The sequence below is a fragment of the Tachyglossus aculeatus genome, chromosome 13 (genome assembly GCF_015852505.1).
Source record: "Tachyglossus aculeatus isolate mTacAcu1 chromosome 13, mTacAcu1.pri, whole genome shotgun sequence".
Taxonomy (NCBI): domain Eukaryota; kingdom Metazoa; phylum Chordata; class Mammalia; order Monotremata; family Tachyglossidae; genus Tachyglossus; species Tachyglossus aculeatus.
The window spans coordinates 9,982,057-10,004,154 of NC_052078.1; the positions used below are offsets into that span (position 1 = coordinate 9,982,057).

At 39.7% G+C, this 22,098-nt stretch overlaps 1 protein-coding gene across 12 annotated transcripts in view; it reads left to right on the plus strand.

The window, feature by feature from the left end:
* Window positions 1-22,098, plus strand: part of ZMYND11 (zinc finger MYND-type containing 11) — a 116,276-nt gene that overhangs the window by 15,977 nt on the left and 78,201 nt on the right. For 6 of the 12 annotated variants that reach the window (XM_038755687.1, XM_038755686.1, XM_038755699.1 and 3 more), the window contains exon 2: window positions 20,291-20,375. The exons of the other annotated variants lie outside the window; for them this stretch is intronic. The gene's annotated coding sequence lies outside the window, so the exon portion shown is untranslated. The remainder of the gene's footprint in view (window positions 1-20,290; window positions 20,376-22,098) is intronic. 12 annotated transcript variants of the gene reach the window in all.

Genomic DNA, 22,098 nt, shown 5'->3' on the forward strand with positions numbered 1-22,098 from the left:
AGCCAACATCCGTCTTATTTCCAAGCACATATCCAGGTAATATTATTTGTTCTTTGTATAGTATAGCATTCTTCTTTCAGTGTTTTTCTATGTGAGTGCTATTGCATTTTAATGCAGCTTTTCCTTACAGCACTCTTGAACTTTTCAGTAGCGCTCTGGTTTGTATGTGCTGTGAACAGTGGTGTATGTTCTGTTTTGCTTGTAATCACAGTACTCTGTATCATGAATATTGTAAGCATTATGAGGTAGTAAATTCTTCCATAAACCACATTTTCACTATTCCTTCTGGATAGAACATTGTTAAAAAAAACTGGGAGACATAGTCTTCCAACTGGTTAAATGTACTTGGACAGAAAACGATGCTATGTCATGAGAAGTAAGTGTTACAAGCTTGGGGGTGTCGGTCAAGACGTGCACAATGCGAAATGTGCTAAACGCAGGGAGCATCAAGAGTGTAATCCCTATATTGTAAGAGAATGAAAGTGAGGGCGGGAAGGAACATTTACAGTCTGCACTGAATTGTGTGTATTTGTGAAAACTATTTTGGTTATAAACCTTTGAGTATTTTTGGGTTAGAAGTTTTAGGGCATGGTGCAAGCCTCATCTTATTTAGCTTAATTTGAGCTTAAGGTTTTGACACCAGTGTATCAGTTTTTCAGACAAATCAATTTATATTCATTTTTTGTCAGAGTTGTATTCATTTACTTGGGATGTGTTCAAATTACAGATTTCTCAGCGGTTACATAGTTATAAAATTTTACTACCATACACACAGGCATTAACAGCCTATGTTAAAATAAATGTTGAAAATATGCAATTTGTTAGCATTTGAGTCCTGCTTCCATCTCCTTTAATGACAAATCAACAGAAATATAATTTTTTTGTATGTTGCAAACGGAATTTTCAGTTGCAATTCCAATTTTGCAAAACAATTGCAATTGTGAACTGTTGTGAACTGCATCAGTGCCATCAATGCATTAATGCCATCAGTGCCAGGCAGAAATGTTGTCAAAATGCCAGTGTCTTTTGCTTATAGACATCAGAGTTTTAGATTGTCAATTTTTATTTCACCAACTGCCTATTAGTCATATTTGACTAGTTATATGGAAAAGTAGGCTTAATGAGCTTACATAAATTGGAAGTTTACCTTTTGACTGTACATCAAAGCAAACGTTGGAAGAAGGGGTTCATTCGTAAATTTAGATGTGCGTGGCATTATTTCATCTTGAGAACATTATGCTCTCTAAAACTTTTCATCCAAACTTTGTTCCTAAATGGTGAGGCTTGGGAGTATTATAGACAAAGCCTTCTGAGTGGCCATCGGTGAATCACTCGTAGTCATATCATCACCATTTTACACGAAGCCCTTCTCTCTAGCCGGATAATTTTTCATAGTGTGCAATTCCATTGTATATAGTCAAGTACTGTATTAAAATGTGTGGTTTAATTTGAGCAATACTTCCACCCCTTTTCCTCTTCCTCTTTTAGACATACCTTTTTTTTTAAGTTCTCATTTCTTTGGGCATATGACATACTTCATTGAGAAAGTATTAATATTTGTTTTTCGTTTTTAGATGGTCTGTTCATTCTTTCTTTTGGTGAGTGCAGTTTCCAATTTTGTTAGCTTAAGCTTTGTGTTTTTCCTTTTTGCTTTGAGCGTCAAAATCGTTTGTATATTGTATAGTAGGCCTTTTGCAAATTAATTACAAATGGACTTTGCCTCTTGTTTGAATAACATTAAGATCATGTAGAATAAGTTGGCAAAGAAAAATCAGCGAGTTTTGCATAGAAAAGAAGACATTCTTATTTAGGTCACGATAATGCTTCGAAAATCTCAGATGAGATTGAGTTTTGTTTTGGAAACTATCATTATAAAACCCACTGGGCAACCACACCCTAAATTCCTCCCAGACTTCCTGTTATCGTAGAAAAAAGCTGCAGATAACATGTCTGCACTTCGGTATGTTTAACTTGGTGTGTGGAATGTGTTTTGGACTGATTTAAAATGTTAAAAGATGAATGACCTGATCCTTCCGTATCCTTAATGTGCACATCTCTCCATGGGCCTATTTCGTTATTCCAATACCTGTGGTCTTCGTACCTTCCTGTTCTGACGTCCAATATGTTTTTTAAATAATATCCGATGTTCTGAGTATGGAGGTACTGCGGCCTGGGTGGGAAACTTTGTCTATTCTGTGCCCAGGCAGGGTAGTAGTCACTTGTTAGGTTCACATGCCTTTCCCTCTCAGAGCTTCTATTTATACTTTTAATCCAGAGCTCTGAGTGCCACCAACCAGCCTCGCTATAAAAATAGTGCGGGGGAAGGGCAAGGGGGTTCCTAGGTAAGAAAATAAATAGGTAGGGACTTACTGTGCCCGGATTAGGGCCACAGTGGGCTAAATGTTTGCGGGCAACAGATACTGCTATTCTCTTAAGTGTGAAACAACAAAACATAAAATAATAATAGTAATAGTGGTATTTGCTAAGTGCTTACTAAGTGCCAAGCGCTGTATTGTGAAAATGTACTAAATCACATCTTTTAGACCTTTTAGACTGTGAGCCCACTGTTGGGTAGGGACTGTCTCTATATGTTGCCAGCTTGTACTAAATCATATCTTTTAGACCTTTTAGACTGTGAGCCCACTGTTGGGTGGGGACTGTCTCTATATGTTGCCAACTTGTACTTCCCAAGCGCTTAGTACAGTGCCCTACCCACAGTAAGCGCTCAATAAATATGATTGATTGATTGATATCTGAAAATGGGATAGCTGTAATGGCTTTTTAAAAATAATGTAGCTCAGTTTCCATTCGTTTAGAATGCTAAGACATCTTTCGTCTGTGTTTTTTTTTCAGTGGAGAAGATCCAACTTCATTTTTTCCCCTTTAATCCTTCAACTTTCAATTCAACTTTTAAAATTTTAATTTTCCTTTTGTCAGGCTCTTAGAATCTTTAGTAAGGACTTAAGGAAATAGCTAAGAGCATTTGTCTTTTCTTAACAGTGATGTCACTAAGCTTATTCCCAACACCATAAACCTGCCGAGTGTCCTCAGCTTTTGAGTTGTCCATTGACTTTTTTTTTCCTGTGCATTACCATGAACAAAGGAGTTAGTGCTGAGAGGGTCGCTCCCAGCCTGTAGTTCTTAATGGTCCTGAAATACTCTTTGTTCTCCCCTGGGAAATCCAGCTTCTTTTCTGTCCTTTCCCGTTACCCCAAGAAATCCCAATCTCCACCCCATTTTGTTCTTTCTCCTTTTCGTCCCATCTACTCCCCAGTTGTGTTTGATTCTATATCGAGAGCCTTGATTGATGTTGTGGAAGAAAATCTTGAACTTTTGCTGAGGCTAGGGAATGACCTTGGAAGATTTTGAGGATTTCAAGTAAAATTATAGTCAGTCAATCAATGGTATTTATTGATTTATTGCAGAACCCTGTACTAAGCACTAAGAGTCTTGACAATTTTAAGGGAAGGGCAGTGATTTATCCCTTGTAGTCCTGGAGCAATACTCGTGCGCAGGGAATGTGTCTGTTTATTGTTACATTGTACTCCCCCAAGTGCTTAGTACAATGCTTTGTGCACAATAAAGTGCTCAGTAAATTAGATTGAATGCATAATACTAACCTGGTGCCAAATGATGGTTTGCAAAACAAATTGTTAAAACATTTCCATACCCTCAAGTTATAATAATAATAAAGGTATTTGTTAAGCGCTTACTATGTGCCAAGCACTGTTCTAAGCACTGGAGTAGATACAGGGTAATCAGGCTGTCCCATATGGGGCTCACACTTTTAAACCCCATTTTACAGATGAGGTAACTGAGGCACAGAGAAGTGAAGTGATTTGCCCAAGGTTACACAGCAGACAAATGTCAGAGTCAGGACTAGTAGGGAAGCAGCGCGGCTCAGTGGAAAGAGCCCGGGCTTTGGAGTTAGAGGTCATGGGTTCAAACCCCGGCTCCGCCAATTGTCAGCTGTGTGACTTTGGACAAGTCACTTAACTTCTCTGTGCCTCAGTACCGCATCTGTAAAATGGGGACTAAGACTGTGAGCCGCCCGTGGGACAACCTGATCACCTTGTGACCTCCCCAGCGCTTAGAACAGTGCTTTGCACATAGTAAGCGCTTAATAAATGCCATTATTATTATTATTAGAACCCACGTCCCAAGCCCGTGCTCTTTCCACTAAGCCACACTGCTTGGCCTATGGGGTGAGACAAGCAAAAGTCAGCAGATATGTTATCTGACTAGTGAATGGGTGGGATGGGATGCGAGGTAAATGGGAAAGGTCAAATGACTTGGAAAGAGGAAAGAGAGATGGGTTCAAAAGGTCATAACTGGTGGAGAAAGGACCAAAGTAGGAATAATGGTAGTAGCATTTCTGCAGTGCTCTGCACAAAGTAGCTTAGTAAATACTGGAAGAGAATGTCCAGGAGGGAATTAGATGTCGTCTGTGTCCCTTGGGAGGCTCAAAGTCAGATTAAAGTTGGCTCAAAATCTAAGAAGGAAGAGTGGCAGTTATGGTGGTTGGTGACAGCAAGAGCTAAACTCTATGATATTTGTGCAGCAACTAACATGTACAAAATTACAGTAAATCCATGGGGATTTAAGATGCCATTTCCCTTTAGAAAGGGAGCAGTGACTGACAAAGACCGAAGAACTATCCTCAAATAGAAATTTGCATCTTTATCCACTTAATCATAGTAGAGTATTATGGGCATAACTTCTTTTTGCAGAAATATTTTGGAAGCTACAATTGCAGTATTTTTCTTGTTTACTTTTCTTGATTTGCATTTATTTTTCTTGATTTGCATGGTTTTTCAAAGCTATATAAGCTATCTGCTAACACTGGTAAATGCATTTTGAATCAGCAGAGGTATTTCTTCAAAACTGTTTTTTTAAACCTGTAAGTCGAGTTCAAGAGTTTCCAAGGCCTTTGTTTGCATTGACTGCTGTTTTTAAACTGCCAGAGAGGTATGTCTCAGGGGTACTTTATGTAATCCAAAACAAAGTGACACCAAGCAGATCTTACACATTGTCCCCTGGGGTAATCAGGAAGGTGAGCTGACAGTTGGAGTAATGACGCAAAGAGCTAAATCGAGTGAAGCGAAAACACTGAATTTATGGATGAAAAGTGATACTTTCAGTGTTAATATGAATATGGCCTCTTTGGCCTTCAAATCTTACTTGGGCTAGGGTGTAATGTAAATGGCCTTGCCCTGAAATTATTGCATAATTCGTGTGAAACTCGAATAGGTATTGTGTATTTTCTATTGTTAAGTACTGTACACCTACACTTGTCCCCTTTGGTCATATGTTTAGCCTTTTCTGGACAAAAGAATGCATATCTGTGGAGTTACCATTCTTGCTTAAAATGGCTGTTCCTCTAGTACTTCTGAGTGCCCACTGCCTTAGCATTTTTTGCCGCTTTGCTTCCACACAGTTGCCTTTGGGTGGACCGGCATGCATTTTCTTCAGGTTCAGGTAGATGCCTGACATGAAATCATTTTAACTTCATCTTGTTTATGGTGAGAGTATTTTTATTTTGAAATAATGATTTGGGTACTTATAAGTATGATACGATATGGGGGTGGACTTAAAATACGTAATATGTGGAGAACAAATTGGGAAGTATAAAACTGGGTTTAAATTTCAAATTTCATTTTTTCTGCTTATATATAATGACATTTTCCTGGCAGGGAATTTCCCCATTAAAATGACTCCTTTCTAGCATTAGCGAATGTTGGAAATGGCTAAACAAGCACTCTACCTCATAGTGAACTACTGACGTTCAAAGCAATGAGACACCCTGGCTTCATTCTAGCACCAATCTAGAATACCACATTGGATACACATTGACAAAGGAATCCTTGGCTAGAAAAAAATTCCAATAAAAGTAAGTGATACTGACTTTCAAAAACATTTGCCCTGGTTAAGAGGTTGAGCTTTCAAGTTCCCTTTTGGTTCTGAGTATTAAGAACTACTACTGCCTCTTGGTAGACTTTTAATTTAGTTTAAAAATGGAGACCACCCTGCCTTCTAGCCCGCTTTCTGTTCATTGGAGAGCAAACATTTGGAATAGGTTCTGCCCACCTGTAGAATACAGTGACAATTATCAGTTCTCACTGATAACGATCTTAAGGTATGTGTTAAGTTCCTTGGTACAAATTAGTAACAATCTTTGGCCTTCAGGTTCAACCACCCAGCATTTTGCTGACCCTTCAGATTGATCCACTTTTTTTTGAATTTCTTGTGTTCTGCTTCCTGAGCGTGATGGTCAGTTCACAAGACCTTCCTGATGACCTTTATTGATTGTGAAGTTGGAAGTGTTTCTGAGTGGACTAGAGCAAGTCTAGTACCAGCTTAGCTGTGTCCTCAAACATTCCTGTATAAAATAAGACCATAGCATATGGTTCTGGTTTACTCCACAGGCACTTGAATGCTCCCTATCCTTATACTCTGCTTTTCCCCCTAGCCATAATGTATTTTAACATCTGTTTTCCCGTGTAGTCTGGAAGTTCTCTATGGTCAGGGATTGCATTTACCAACTCTGTTATATTTTACTTTCCCAAGCATTCAGCTCAGTGTTCACACAGCAAGTGCCCAGAAACCAGGTGTGGGCAGGGATTGTCTCTCTATTGCTGACTTGTACTTTCCAAGCGCTTAGTATAGTGCTCTGCACACAGTAAGTGCTCTGAAATACCCCTGATGGATTGATTGATTGATTTAAGCATCCTAGGACAGAACTGCTGAGAAAAATCCAAGCCCTTGGAGCCTAGGAAGCCCTACTAAGATCATAAAGGGGCTCAGTTATCTGAAAGTATTTCCTTCCATAAAAAGCTGAGCATTTTCAAAGCTGTTTTCAAGTCTAACAACTTCAAGTGTGGGATTTGGGTGAATTAGTGAATTTGTGATTTTCTTTTGGCAGCCAGACTTTCTCAGGAGCTGCCAGAGTCCAAGCCTACGTGTGGATCCAATGCCTTTGTTAGCTTTATAAATGAAGCAAAGTTATTTTGATGTTGTTTATTCTGCTCTTTTGAGCTGCAGAGATCATAGGCATTGTTTGATCCTGAGATCTTGATGTGATTAGAGAAGCAGCGTGGCTCAGTGGAAAGAGCAAGGGCGTGGGAGTGAGAGGTCATGGGTTCTAATGCCGGCTCTGCCACTTGTCAGTTGTGTGACTTTGGGCAAGTCACTTAACTTCTCTGTGCCTAAATTCCCTCATCTGTAAAATGGGGATTAAGACTGTGAACCCCACGTAGGACAGCCTGATTACCTTGTATCCCCCCAGTGCTTAGAACAGTGCTTGGCACCTAGTAAGCACTTAACAAATACCATCATCATTACGAGTACGCTTAATTATGTTGCCCATGAATAATCCAGAAGGATCATTGCCCTAAGGAAATGTTGCCATCTGAAAGTAGGAATTTTGAATCCAGTTGTAATGGAAAAAAAAAAATCAAGTGCATCCTGGTGATAGCATAGCCAAAGATTGATAACAGGCAGGGTAGAATACAGAAAGTCATCTCATTGAATAAAGGTCACTTGAAAGATTATTCTTTATTTGTGAAGAATGCATTCTATCAAATATTGAACCAGCTCCATTGTAGATTAGAAGTAGTGAGCTGTTGTTTGGCTTTAAGAAAAATAGTCTTTTTTTGGTTGACAGTAGTAATAATGATGATCTGTAAGCAATAATTGTGTATTATGTAAGCACAGATAATGTTTTGTTGACTATTTTCATCCAAGACTCTTCCTAGGAATGAAGTATTTCTAAAAATTACTTCTAGAATGTGTTGTCCACACCTAAGGTATTGGTGATCAGAATGAGGCTTCTGTGGTCCTTGCCATAATCCTTTATTCTTCCTTTGATACTGGGTGATTTACTCCCTTGTTGATTATGTACTTTGGGGGTGTATAAAACTCTCTGGATACTCTATCAGAACAATTGCAGATGGAGAGTGGGGTGTTCTGGGAGAGATGTGTCCGTGGAGTCGCTATGGGTCAGACAGATGACTCGATAGCATAAGATAAGGAACCAGGGTCAGTGATAAAAGCATGGCTGAGATGAAACGGAGAAAAGGGGATCAGGAAATGCCAACTTTAAAGGCAACAAATAAAACTTAAATTTGAAAGACCCTTGAGAATATGTGACTGTATACACAGAGTACTCTGTAAGTAACGTGTGTACAAATGCCTTTGTGGTCTTCAGATATATCATAGGTGCCTTTGGGAAAATCCTAATGAAGAACCCAGCAGTCAGGCATACTTTTTCTTGAATGATTGCAGAAAGATGGTCAGCTATCCTGAAAATCTCTAGGAAAGAAACTTATGATCAGTCTTAGGCTTCCTTGGCTCTTAAAATAATATTTGATATACAGATTTGCCCTTTGCTCTCTCCCAGATTTGGCTATTTCCACTGTGAAGTGTTAATTTAGTTTTCTCCTTTTTTTTTCCTCCTAATACTATCATGATGCAGTATTTTAGAAATAGATACCCAGTTAAGCAAGCTAGGTGAGTTGTGGTTGTAAGTGTGGTTTTGAAAGTTGCTGATGTATGTTCTTTTATGCAAAGAGCAAATATACAGAAATACCTGATTCTTTGGAAAGATTTTTGTATTCAAGCAGCATCGTAGTCCCTCTCCTAAATTGTTTTTTTAATGCAGGGCAGCCATTGTCATCAACAGTGGTATTTATCAAACACTACTGTGTGCAAGCACTGTACTAAGCACTTGGGAGAGTACAGTACAACAGAGTTGGTTGACTCGTTCCCTGCCCATAATGAGTTTACAGTCAAGAGGGGATAATAATAATAACAATAATGGTATTTAAGGGCTTACTATGTGCCAAGCACTGTTCTAAGCCCTGGATAATAATTATGGTATTTGTTAAAGTGCTTACTATATACCAAGCACTGTTCTAAGCGCTGGGTTAGATACATACAAGGTAATCAGGTTGTCCCACTTGGGGCTCACAGTCGTCATCCCCATTTTCCAGATGAGGTAACTGAGGCAAAGAGAAGTTAAGTGGTTTGCCCAAGGTCACACAGCAGAGAAGTGGCAGAGAATAGGGAGTAGAACCCATGTCCTCTGACTCCCAACCCCGTGCTCTTGTCACTAGGCCATGCTGCTCCTCTGTGTGTCTGTTTGTTGTTGTACTTTTAAGCGCTTAGTACAATGCTCTGCACACAGTTTGTGCTCAGTAAATACGATTGAATGAATGAGTAATAATAGGCCCCATTTTAAAGTCCCATAGATTGTGATGCCTCAATATCATGTAGATTTGTTATGGTGATGCTTTATATTTGTACTGTAGTTCTGTGATTGCACATGACTAGTTTACAATCCCGCCTACCCTCCTCCTTTTTATCCCCCATGTTCATTTTCTCCTTTCTCCTTTTTCTCTAGTTTCCTACTTGCTTGACTGTGCCCCTTCTCCACCACTTCCCCTTTCCCTTCTACCCCGAGTCCCGATTCCCTGGACCCCGTCGTTATGATTTCTTCCTGACTGCCATTCTCTCACCTTCTGGACCCACCTGTTCTGTTGTTTCCACTCCATCCTATCTCACTAAATGGCAGGCTGCAGAAATCGGTGTTTTCTAGAGCTTTGCGGAGGATAAAGGCATCGGCAAATTCAGAGAGAAGCACAGCGATTTATTTGGTGACGGTCTAAACCAAACTTAGTACTGTTGTTAGGACTTTGTCAAGCCCTTCTTTTTTTATTTGAAATGGTGTTTGTTAAGCAGATACCTCTGTCTCCCAGGCAGCCTCTCAGCATCCCCCACACACCTTTCATTTAGTTGGGGGAGTTTTGATTACAGCAGAGATCTTTTATCTCACATCCCTTACTTCATCTTTCTCTCTCATTTGCTGGCAGTGACATATGTCTGGGATACGAAATAAAGCCAGCAGGAGGATAAAAATCACTGGGAATGAAACAGGCTGCCATCTTTGTTGTCTGTCTTTGTTCCTTACTGCCCCTCCCCTCTCTCTCCCTGCCAACTCTACCAGCAATCGTAAGATCGTAAGGTTGTGTGTACAGTTTCCATTAGGTTGCATGCTCTGTGTTTCTGACCCACCTACACAGTTTCTGTGTATGTATTGAGGTACTTACTTGCCCCTTTAGACCATAAGATCATTTTGGGCAGGGAATGTGTCTGGTTATTGTTATATCGTACCCTCCCAAGCGCTTAGTACAGTGCTCTCCACAAAGTAAGTGCTCAATAACTATGACTGAGTGACTGGCCTGGTTGCGTATTGTCATTCAAAAAACCAAAACCATACCGGCAGGGATCTACCGGACAAAAACAAAAGTTTGGATAACTGCAAATAGTTAAACTCAAATAGATTGTGCGGAATGAAATCAGATGATATTCTTACCCCTCAGCCCAGAGAAAGGAAGCATAATTAACCCCTGCAAGGAAAATAGACACTTAATGTGATGGTACTGCAACATTTTTAGATTTCTGATTGGTCATACCCTTGACTATACGCTCCTGGCTTCCTGTCCCTGCCCGCTTCAACCCAGATGGAGGATTCGGACAACAGCCCAATAATCTCCTGCAGCAGCAATAATATTTATTAAGTGCTTCTTATGGACAGAGAGAGCACTGTGCTAAATTCTTGGAAAGACTACACAGGTGGGAGTTAAACATGACCCCTGTCCTTTGGAGGGCTCACAGTCTAAAAAGCCTTCACAGGCCTAATGGTTACCACAGTAAATGGATGACCGTTTTCGGTAAACAAAATTTGGACAATACCTTTCATCTAATGTTGTAAAAGAAGTTGGCATCATACAACAAAACTCATTTATTCAGATCTAGCATATCTAGAAAATTCAGTTATCCAAACTTTCGTTCTTCTCTGCTAGATTCCCTGATGTACTCTAGTTCTGTTCATCGGTGCTTTGTATTTATAAAAATGTGGAGAAAGTAAATTTGTGTGGTCGTTCAAAGAGGTGATTCAATCAGTGGTATTTTTTGACCTCTTATTACGTACAGAGAACTGTAATAGGCTTTTGGAAGACTACAGTACATCGGAGTTGGTAGACAAAGTGCTACTATTTTACTATTCTATTTGTTTTGTTAATGATGTGCACATAGCTTTAATTCTATTTGTTCTGATGATTTTGACACCTGTATACATGTTTTGTTGTCTGTCTCCCCTTTCTAGACTGTGAGCCCATTATTGGGTAGGGACCGTCTCTATATGTTGCCGACTTGTACTTCCCAAGCACTTAGTACAGTGCTCTGCACACAGTAAGCACTCAAAAAATATGATTGAATGAATGAATAATGTAGTTCAGTGCTCTGCATTGCTTTTACTTGATGACATATGGAAAGGGCATTTCAGTCTTCACCTCCAGATAAAATAAATGACCCACAAACACATTCTGTAATACTTTCCATTCTTTATTTTTGTGTGTTATCCAGTTTACAGGTGGTACAGAAATACCACCTATAAAAAGGATATTAGGTTGTTTAGAATAGGAAAAATTAAACTGTCTGTGATATTTTCGTTAGTGGAACAATAGTATTTATTGAGTGCCTTCTAAGTTTAGTGAAGAGTACAACAGAGTTAGAAGACGTGATCCCTGCCTTCAAGAAGCATACAATCCAGCATGGGAGAGAGATGCAAAATATTACCGGTAAGAGGAGAATGAAATTAGAAAAAAACCTTGGGCCCAGGCGTTGCAGACTTTGAGTTTTTCCTATACATATATTTTTGCTAAGATTATTAAAGCTCTAGCTAAGCCTCTTGAGTACTGGGATAAATTATATTTATTTTGATCTGGAAAATAGGTAAAACTTCATTTGGGCAGTTTTTAGACATTGGTTATATTGAAACCATTAGCAATAACTTAAAATATGGTCTATAAAAATCAACAATATTATTTCACCTTTGGTGTGATAAACAACTAAAATGGTGTGTCTTGAGTTTATTTAAGCCCTAAGTTGAAATAAAGATTTATTTTTTGATTACATTTAAAAAGCTGTGGTGTCAACTATTGTGATATCTGGACATTTCAGCAGTGAATTTCTTAGTGTCATTTCCAGTTCTCAAGTAGTTAGCATACTTTTCTTATCTCTAAAAAACTTGGAAGAACATACACTTAGGTGCTTCATTTTGCAGTTATAAAACCGTTTTATCCTTTAAAGGAAGTAAAACCTGAAGAATCTATAAAGTAGCATTTTTTTTTTTGACAATTACAGGTTCTGGGACCCCATTCTATGAGAGAAAAATCTTCCACCTTTGAGCCACTAGCATATTACTTTGTTGCTTGAGTGCAGTGAGTTGCGCTGTTCTCTGTGAGTTTTGTCCGGGGGTAGGAGCAGAACGACTACAGTGACTAGATGGTGATCAATCAATCAATCAATTGTATATATTGAGCGCTTACTGTGTGCAGAGCACTGTACTAAGCGCTTGGGAAGTCCAAGTTGGCAACACATAGAGACAGTCCCTACCCAACAGCGGGCTCACAGTCTAGAAGGGGGAGACAGAGAACAAAACCAAACATACTAACAAAATAAAATAAATAGAATAGATATGTACAAGTAAGATAAATAGAATAATAAATATGTACAAACATATGTACACACATATGTATGTTATGTGATGTGACTAGATGTTCTGATTTAGGCAGGGCATCCCACCTTTGGGCGTGTGGGTCGAGCAGTGTAGTTCAGTAGAAAGAGCATGGGCTTTGGAGTCAGAGGTCATGGGTTCAAATTCCGGCTCCCCCAATTCTCAGCTGTGTGACTTTGGGCAAGAGCCTTAACTTCTCTGTGCCTCAATTACCTCATCTGTAAAATGGGGAATAAGACTGAGAGCCTCCTGTGGGGCAACCTGATCAATTTATAACCTCCCCAGCACTTAGAACAGTGTTTTACAGAGAAGAAGTGTGGCTCAGTGGAAAAAGCCCGGGCTTTGGAGTCAGAGGTCATGGGTTCTAATCCGAGCTCTGCCAATTGTCAGCTGTGTGACTTTGGGCAAGTCACTTCACTTCTCGGTGCCTCAGTTAACTCATCTGTAAAATGGGGATTAAGACTGTGAGCCCCTGTGGGACAACCTAATCACCTTGTAACCTCTCCAGTGCTTGGAACAGTGCTTTGCACATAGTAAGCGCTTAAGAAATGCCATTATTATTATTATTATTATTATCTCCTGGCTGCTGGCCTGTGGGTGGTTCCCTAAGCCTCACATTTGCCAGGGGTCCAGCGTGGGCCACTTGACTTGGGGGCCAGCACTGCCACGACCCAGCAGGGTGAACCTGCTCCTGACATTTTTTAACTTTGGTACTCAGGTACTAGAACCAGCCTGGCCTAGTCGGATCGAGCACGGGCCTGGAAATCAGAAGAACCCGGGTTCTAATCCCGGCTCCGCCACCTGTCTGCTCTGTGACCTTGGGCAAGTCACTTCTCTTCCCCTCTCTACCTCACTTACCTTATCCGTCAAGCGGGATTAAGACTGTGAGCCCCATCTGGGACAACCCGATTTGCCTGTGTACCCCAGCACATAGTACAGTGCCTGGCACATAGTAAGCGTTTAACCAATACCACAGTTGCCTCTTAGAGCTCCTCCACTTCAGCTTAATCATCACTATGGTAATAAACCTAGAGAGAGAAATCATCTAGGCTGAGGCCGAGAGCCTAGTTCTGGGCACCCACCTCTCAGTGGATCTGCAAGCAGATCTGTTAGATAAGTACACTTACACATATATCTTTCACACAGGCACACACTCACACTCATTCATTCAGTGTTATTAATTGAGTGCTTACTCTGTGCAAAGCACTGTACTAAGCGCATGCACACATACATATACATACACACGTGTGCACATGCGTTGTTGGGCCCAGTTCAGTGAGCAGGTAGGAATTTGAGCAACTTGGCCACTGTGAATAACAAATCTGGCATCATTGACTTACACCAAAAGGTTCCCTGAGACTATCCAGTGTGAAGAACGATATCACTTTTTTTTTTCTCCTGGCTCAATATCATTTAAAGGAAGAGTAGAGATGAGGAATTCATATATGTGAATAAAATGAATCTGCATTAGAACTGGAACTAGTCAGCCTTGTAAATTTTTGCTTTTTCGTAAGCAGGAAGATAAAGTCAAGAAAGGGAAGCCGAGTCCAAAATGGACATTAATCCCACCAGTTATTCTTTTGTGACTTAGCAGTTACATTTGAAATATTTATCTCCAATTTAATTCATGTGAATAATAAAATTTTAAAAATTTACCTGGAAAAAAGCTTATGATTTTGATGGAATAGACCCTTTGCCGTGTTTACTTTGATTCTACTCAGTGGGAAAACAAAAGAACCCTGTAAAGTTTATGATTGTTAATAACTGTACTTTTACATTTGTAACTTAGCAAGAAAGTACATTATTTTTTACAAGGGGAGTGAAAAACATATTGTACATATTTTACTTTGTTGTCATCTTGTGGAATTTTAACTCTGTTTTACGACCGCTGGCAGGCACCTTCTTGGCTATAAGCTAAAAATGGGTCCTGTGGATTTCAGTTTTCTTGCATCCAAAGTTTCATAATCATTTGGAAATAAATGAGCAGTTGAAGGTTTGTTAAAAAAAACTAGATGGTGTTCATGTAGGACACACAAATCAAAATGATATGATTTCAGGCTACACTTGGTGCATTTTAGAGCGTTCCAATTTAAGCAGAGTACATTTTGAACTTCAAAATTAATTTTGGCTTTAGCATATATTGGAAAATAAAATATGCCAATTTTGGTCTCCGTGTCTAAACCTGAAAGTTCCCTGACTCTTCTTAATTTGAAGTGTTTCCCAATTTACAAACTTATACCAGTGTCAGGCACTGAATGTCCTTTAAAGCTGTACATGTTAGTGTCGTGTATTGTAGATTTCAAGATCCTTGAGGGTAGGACCTTGATCTGTTCAACTTGGTTTGTACAGCACCATCTGTAAGTAAAAAGTTCAATGACTAAACCTCCGTGGTGCAAGCTCAATATTTGTTTTGTAGGGGATGGGGAACTATGCATCCGTGTTTTCTAAACAGAACAAATGGAAGCGACCTGATTTGGAATCTAATAAAAAAGAGATTTCCACTTAGCCTGTTTTAGTGGTGTAATTTTTTTAAAAAATAGAACTTAAATCTGACTGAGACTAAAAGCCAGTGCTTTGTTCTTTGAGAGCAAAGTTTTGCACCGCGGTCTTCACTGGCTTGGAAGCAAGGACCATCTCAAAGCATCCTTCTCTATGCTTATTTTAGATAAGGCATACATTTGGGGAGTTTGAAAATTTTTTAAAAAATATTCAGGACATAATTATCTGGTTTATTTTTCTTTCTGAATTTTGAGGTTGATGCAGAATCAAGTTTAAAGTTGTCTCATTGGGGTTGGAGAGAGAGAGAGAGAGAGAGAGAGAGAGAGAGAGTGTGTGTGTGTGTGTGTACGTGCGCGTGTGTTTTCTGATTCCTAATAGATTGCTCAGGCTGAAGAAGGATGTATTTGTTCTTATTTCGGGTTATGGACTGTGTTTTTGTCTGGAGGAATAGAGACGGATACCAGTGGTTTTCATGTGCAGCTAAAGATCCTGAAATTCAGTATTAATGTACCCAACATGGCCCTTCTCAACACCTGACTAGGCCATCACCTGGTCACACGTTGGGTTCCCTAAGAGATCCTACACAAGCACCCTGGACTTAAAGTAGGAGGGCAAAATGTGGAAACATGGAAAATCTATACCTTATTTATGATCCTTATAGGCTGTTAGGGAAAAAGAGGGAGAAGAATATCCTGCCTCAATGGTCATTTAATCCTTGCTTTTTAGAAAACAAGCCTCGGGCATTTGTGATAATGAAGTTGTAAAAAAAAAAAACCAACAACCAAACAGTCTTCTATCTGGGCTAGCATCATTAACTTGGTGGGATTTAGTTTTGAGCTAAGTGGTGAAGAAGGGAGATAAAGATGGGTATTGGTGAAAAAGCCTTGTATGCAGCAGACTGACAGTCATTCAGGTAAGTTGCTGATCCAGTTTAATTCATTCATTCATTCAGTCATATTTATTGAGCACCTAGTGTGGGCAGAGCACTGTACTAAGCCCTTGGAAAGTACAACTTAGCAACAGAGACAGACAGTCTCTTCCCACAGCGGGTTCACAGTCTAGAACTGGCAAGATAGACATCAAAACACATCAAAAATACCTGTTTACTTAAACAGGTATCAGTAGCATCAATATAAATAAATAAGAATTATAGATGTATACACATCAAAACAAATGAACAGGCTTTTTGTGAGACTTAATGGTGCAAAATTCCAGGAATGTTGGTTTTGTTAGCATCCACTGATGTTAGGTGCTCCATGTTTGTTTTGCCTTGTGCAGATTCAGGACCTAAACTAATGTTTCCTTTGGAGAATTATTGCCCAAACAGACTTGCCTGAACCGACTTAACTCAGAAACTGCCATTTGATTAGTACCACAATCAAGTTTTTAGAATCTGCTGGCAGCATTTGACAAATTCTAAAACTTTAATCTTTCCTTAGAATTCCTGGATTAAAAACTCAAAAACATTTAAAAGCATAGTTTGTCTAATAAGTTGTGGAAATCTCTGTGATTTCTTATAAATCATCAAAATACATTGATCAATGCCAAGAAATCCAGAAAGCTTAGTGTCCTCTGTTCTGTTTACAATTAGTAAATGCAAATGGCACCATTGGCGGCTCTGGAAAAGTAATTTCGGATTGATTAGTTTGAATTTTTTTATATCAGTGTGTCATAAAAATGCTGTTAGAGAAAGAAATGAAATTGTGAAGGATAGCTTCCTATTTGGAAACTAAATTGCACTTTTTTTCAGGGCAGAACTTTTCTTGGTTGGGTTATAGAAACAAAAACAGTAGAACCACAGAGATTGTTAGTAGGCTTTATTCCAATTTAGAATAGAACAAATCTGTTATTTGGCCACATGCTCAGATTGGCAAGCTAACACTTTTCACCCTTCTCCCTGCGTCCATGTCTATAGGACAACTGACAGCGACAGCTGCAAAGGAAGATTTAACACCTTTCTTTCTCACTGAAACACTTTAAAGTTAGTCTTTTGATACAATCAAGCAGCATCTCTCAGTTTTCTCAGACTTTCACCCAGGAGATGAATACTGTAATGGTAGAGCATTGCAGCTGTTGGGAAAAGCCCAAGAGGAAATAAAACCAAAGCATGAAATATGCACAGACCTGACGGACCAAAGGAAAGTAGGAAAAGATGAGAGAGGAGAGCGGAGGCAGGCTCCAATGGATGAAGAAAAGAGGAAATGTCCTCAAAACACTTCTCCCAAAAGTGTGCCACGTGGCTTTCTTCCAACCATTAATTGGGCAAAATTTAAAGTCAGATGAGCCTGCAGAACCTGTCTTTGGCTCTTCTTTCCCAGCTCTCATATCTCGCCAGTGAAGAAAATCAGTTTACAAAGACTAGAGAATCATTGCCAGTTTTCTTAAAAGCAGCTCATAATTGCAAACTAATGTAACACTTTTGGCTAAGTTTTTAAGGTAGCGAAAGTGTCTTTCCCAGACAGGACCTTGCATTATTAAATTGAAATTTCCTTCAAGTCCTTTATTCTGACATCTTTGTTCACTCCATGCAGCATATTATTCCAGTCTATCTTGAGCACAGCTTGGACGTCTCAGACCAAAATGCAGTCACTGAATATCTGCCTAGTGCATTCTTGGTCTTCCATTCAAGTTGTTTTTTTGTTTTTTTGTGGTTTTTTTTCTGCTCAATTGTTAGGAGGGAGGTTTATCATTTTCCTGCCCTGTAGCTGTGTTCCGCCCTTTCATTTTGCTGTATGCTTAACTTGTGCCATTTGACAAATTTGCCCACTTCCTAATTTCTTAATAATAATAATTATTAATGTATTTGTTATGTACTTACTATGTGCAAGTGTTGGGGTGGATACAAGCAAATTGGGCTGGACACAGTCCCTGCCCCAGGTGGGGCACACAGTCTCAATCCCCATTTTACAGATGAGGTAACTGAGGCACAGAAAAGTGAAGTGAAGTCCAGGGTTACCCAGCTGACAAGTGGCTGAGTCAGGATTAAAACCCATGGCTTTCCGACTTGTGCCCGTGCCCAGACCCTTGCTCTATCCACTATGCCATGCTGCTTCTCATCTTGAATTTGTTCTTGATGTAAGATGTCGCATGAGCATTGTAATCCACCTTTTGGATTACAGACATCTTCTGTTCCTTGGTGCAGATTGTTGACCAACATCGTGGTGCGCATGACACTGATGCCAAAATAGTAGAGTCATAAAGTGTTATTTCCTTTTTTTCCTCCTCTAGACGGTAAGCTCCTTGTGGACAGGAAACATTTTGGTCTGTTTTGTATGCTCCCAAGCACTTAGTATAGTGCCCTGCACACAGTAAGCGCTCAAAAAATGCCATTCATTGGCAGTTCATTATTCATTAGCGACTTCCTGATTTTATTGAAATAAACCTTTGCTTTCTCCCAATTTCTCCTCCTGTAATTATCAAATGTTTTAACTGTTTCTCCTGAAAACAGTAATTTACCACCCCTTCAATGTAACAAGCATTGAATTCCATTTATTGATGGAGAACCTCGTGTGTGCATATTGCTAAACTAAGCACTTGGGAGAGTTCAGAACAATAGATTTGGTAGAGAAGATCCCTGACCTCAAGGAGGCTACAGTTGAGTAGGTTGTCTAACCACTTGGTCTGTGGGAGCTTTGTTTCTAGCCCAATTTTTGAAACCACAATTGTAATTCTTATGTTTTCCTTTCTAATTTTGCAGCATCATTTAAAAATGTAGTAAGTCGTCACTAAAGGGTTGATGCGTCAGTTATTTGCTATCAATACTTCTGACTCCTTACCAGTTGCCTTGGTTGAATTGTGACACACATAAAGCTATGTAAATAACTTTTGCAGGATTATGTCACTCTCCTTGATTCCCTGTGTGGGTTTAAACAGCATGGGATGTGGAAGGTTGTAATTTTTTTTTTTTTTTTTTGCAATGGCAACTCATCTCCAGGACCTTTTTATTATGTCAGTTTCACTGAGCACCTTGAGTCAAAAGGTTTCCTGTCGTTGAATGCCGTCAGTTTTAAGAGTAGGTGAAGTAGCCGGTTGCCAATTTCCTGATGAGCCCCACCCTCCTTTGCAAGTAGCAAAACCACCTCCCAGTTCCCTGCACAAATGAGTTCTGCGTTGGTGGTCTTAGGCAAATAATTTAACAGCCCTGGGAGAGAAATAAAGTTATTTAAGGTTATAAAAGCTCCTTGTGGGCAGGAAAGTGTCTACCAACTCCGTTGTGTATTTTACTCTCCCAAGTGCTTAGTACAGTGCTCTGCACACAGTAAGTGCTCAGTAAATGATTGATTGTGCACATTAAATACTTATTAAATTCCATTGATTGATGAAGGAGCAGAAGTTCACCCATCTCAGGGTGAGGCCGAGGCTGTTTTGACCTTAGAATCCAGTGCCTCCTGGGTGTTGCTTGTCCAACACCCACTCCCTTGTTCACTGTTTCCCTCACTATGAGGGCCATGAGCCCGTTGTTTGGTAGGGACCGTATCTATATGTTGCCGATTTGTACTTCTCAAGTGCTTAGTACAATGCTGTGCACACAGTAAATGCTGAATAAATACGATTGAATGAATAAATGCCAATTTATCCAACACTGCTGAAATTTTTAGCTCAGCCCTGTTTGAACTTGAGTAAATTGGGGGTGGTATAAGTAGATATGATCAGTGTTTGAGCATCCTGAACAAAATTCAGCATTTCTATGTCTTGGTTTAAAGATCAAGATTATGTTTGTTGCCGTTTGGGCAAGACTTCATGTATTTGTTGCAGTAATTAGATGTTAGTTTTGAAGAGACGTCTATTTCTGCCAGTGCTTTCACTCTGCTTTTTGGTTGAAACTTGTTAGGAAATTATGGGGCATTCCTCTGACAGCACAAATCTGTTTGGATACAGGGTATCGTGGTGTCAGAAGAAACAGTTTCTGTACATGCGTATTTGTGATTCTGCTTTACAGAGGATGCCGCGAGAACCACAGCCCCCCCCCAAGTTTTCCTTACTGCTGGGTTTTGTGGAATACAGTCCTTGGGAAAGATCTGGGTGAATTTAGTCTTCTGTCTTGATCAGCAGTATTGTCTTTGTTCTTTTCCTTGTAGTCGAAGTGTGCTTGTTCATGATGCATACGTTGAACTATTGTGCTATCGCCTTAAATAGCGGTGTACTCTCTTGCTTTGAGATATTCCGGTCATGTGTTATTCCATGCCTAGGCATTTTCCACATTTCACATTGCAGATGGCGTATTCAACTTCTTCCCAAATTACTCTGGTTCTGGTTTTTGGATTCACTCTTGGCTGAATACGACTTACTGTGACTTTAGGTGAGTAAAGGTTATCTTAGAATTTTGTGCACATTTCATTTATCCTTAAGTCTGTCCGTCATCTCTTTCCGATTTCCACTTCAGTCTTTCAGTGCCATTGGGATGCTCTGTTTCAGCCTTAAATCACTTTGGACTCTCATCCAACTTCCCCTCATTTTTGCTGCTACACTCAACTTTTTTCCTGAACTCTCCAGAGTCTTTTTTTTAATCATCTTCTTAATGGCTTTGGAAAGTGTCCTGAAATTGTCTTTTTTCCTCTGGCTTTCATGCATGGCCTCCTTGCCATCGTTTTCAGCATCCCCTCGATTCTTTGTTGCTTTTTTGGCCAAGTTTTCAAGGTTACTTTTTATGCTGATGAGGTTTTGTATGTAAGGGATACATCATAACCATTGTCTTTTCCTGAACTGGAGTAAAATTTGAGGCTGAATCAACATAATTCCTCCATTAACCCTTGTGCTAAATTGACACTTCTTTATTGGTGGGCAGTGACAAACTCAGAATCTAGTGGACTGAGTCAGTGGGAAGATGTCTTTACCTATTGTTGAAACATTGGTGAAGAGTCCTTTTCATGTGTTTTATTTGGTTCTGGGTGGCTTTTTCCTGAGCTTTTAAGGGTTGACTGAGATGGCTTTTTGAATATTGTTTGTGACGTTCAGAAGATTAGCCTTTGCTTAAACAGCCAGTTGAGCTACTGTATTTATTTTAGTTAATTTACTGTCCTTCTCCAAACTGTTGGTGGAGAAGTTTTTTTTGTCATGTTCTATCCATTGAAAGCAATGGATAAAACACCTCTTCATGGATTTCTTCAATTTCTCCATCCTCTGCCTGTTGGGATGTACTTCTACCCTTTTCTACAAAATACCATGGAAGCTAATGTCAAGGATGAGTGTTGCTCTGTTCGGAGAAATGTTATCACTGCTTTTTGTCAGTGGCACACATCCTTTTTCACACTAAAACCAACACATCCAATTCTGGCTTTGTGGTCCTCTACTGAGACTAGTTGATCGCTGTTGGTTCCCTGGACATCAGATTTGTTCGATTGCCCCGTTTTACGTATTATGATATCTGCTTTAAGCTTCTGAGATTCTTTACATGCACTTAATGATAAATTGTGTATCTTGTAGTTGGTACTTGAAGTTCAGCTCTTCTGGCCCTTCTCCTTTGCATTCTGTGCTACCCTAAGATAATAGTTGGTGTTCAGGCTGCTTTCCTTTTCCCTTTTTATTCCCCTTGACGTTTGTGTGGGGATCTGGGAAATTTATCAAAATTTTATGAGTAGCAACAGTCATCCTTGTGCATCAGTTGTTACGGCACACTGAATATGATTTTGCTGTTGAGCATTTGGTTGGCCAGCCTTCATACCCTGTGATCACTATTTTAGACAGGTTGATAGGCTGATACTTTTTTTAAAATGGTATTTGTTAAACGTGCACTATGTATCAAACACTGTTTTAAGCACTGGGGTAGAGACAAGTGGATTAGGTTGGATTCAGTCCCCGTCCCCGTTGCTCACAGTCTGAGGTAGAGCAGGAGACTGAGGCACAGAGAAGTTAAGCAACTTGCCCAAGCTCACACAGCAAGCATTTGGCAGAGCTGGGATTAAAACCCAGGGCCTCTAACTCCCAGCCCGCGTGCTTTCCACTACGCCACACTGCTCTACAAGTGCACAGTCAGATTCTACTACTCTGGATCCTAGTTTGGCACCTTCACAGCTTGGTTGGGT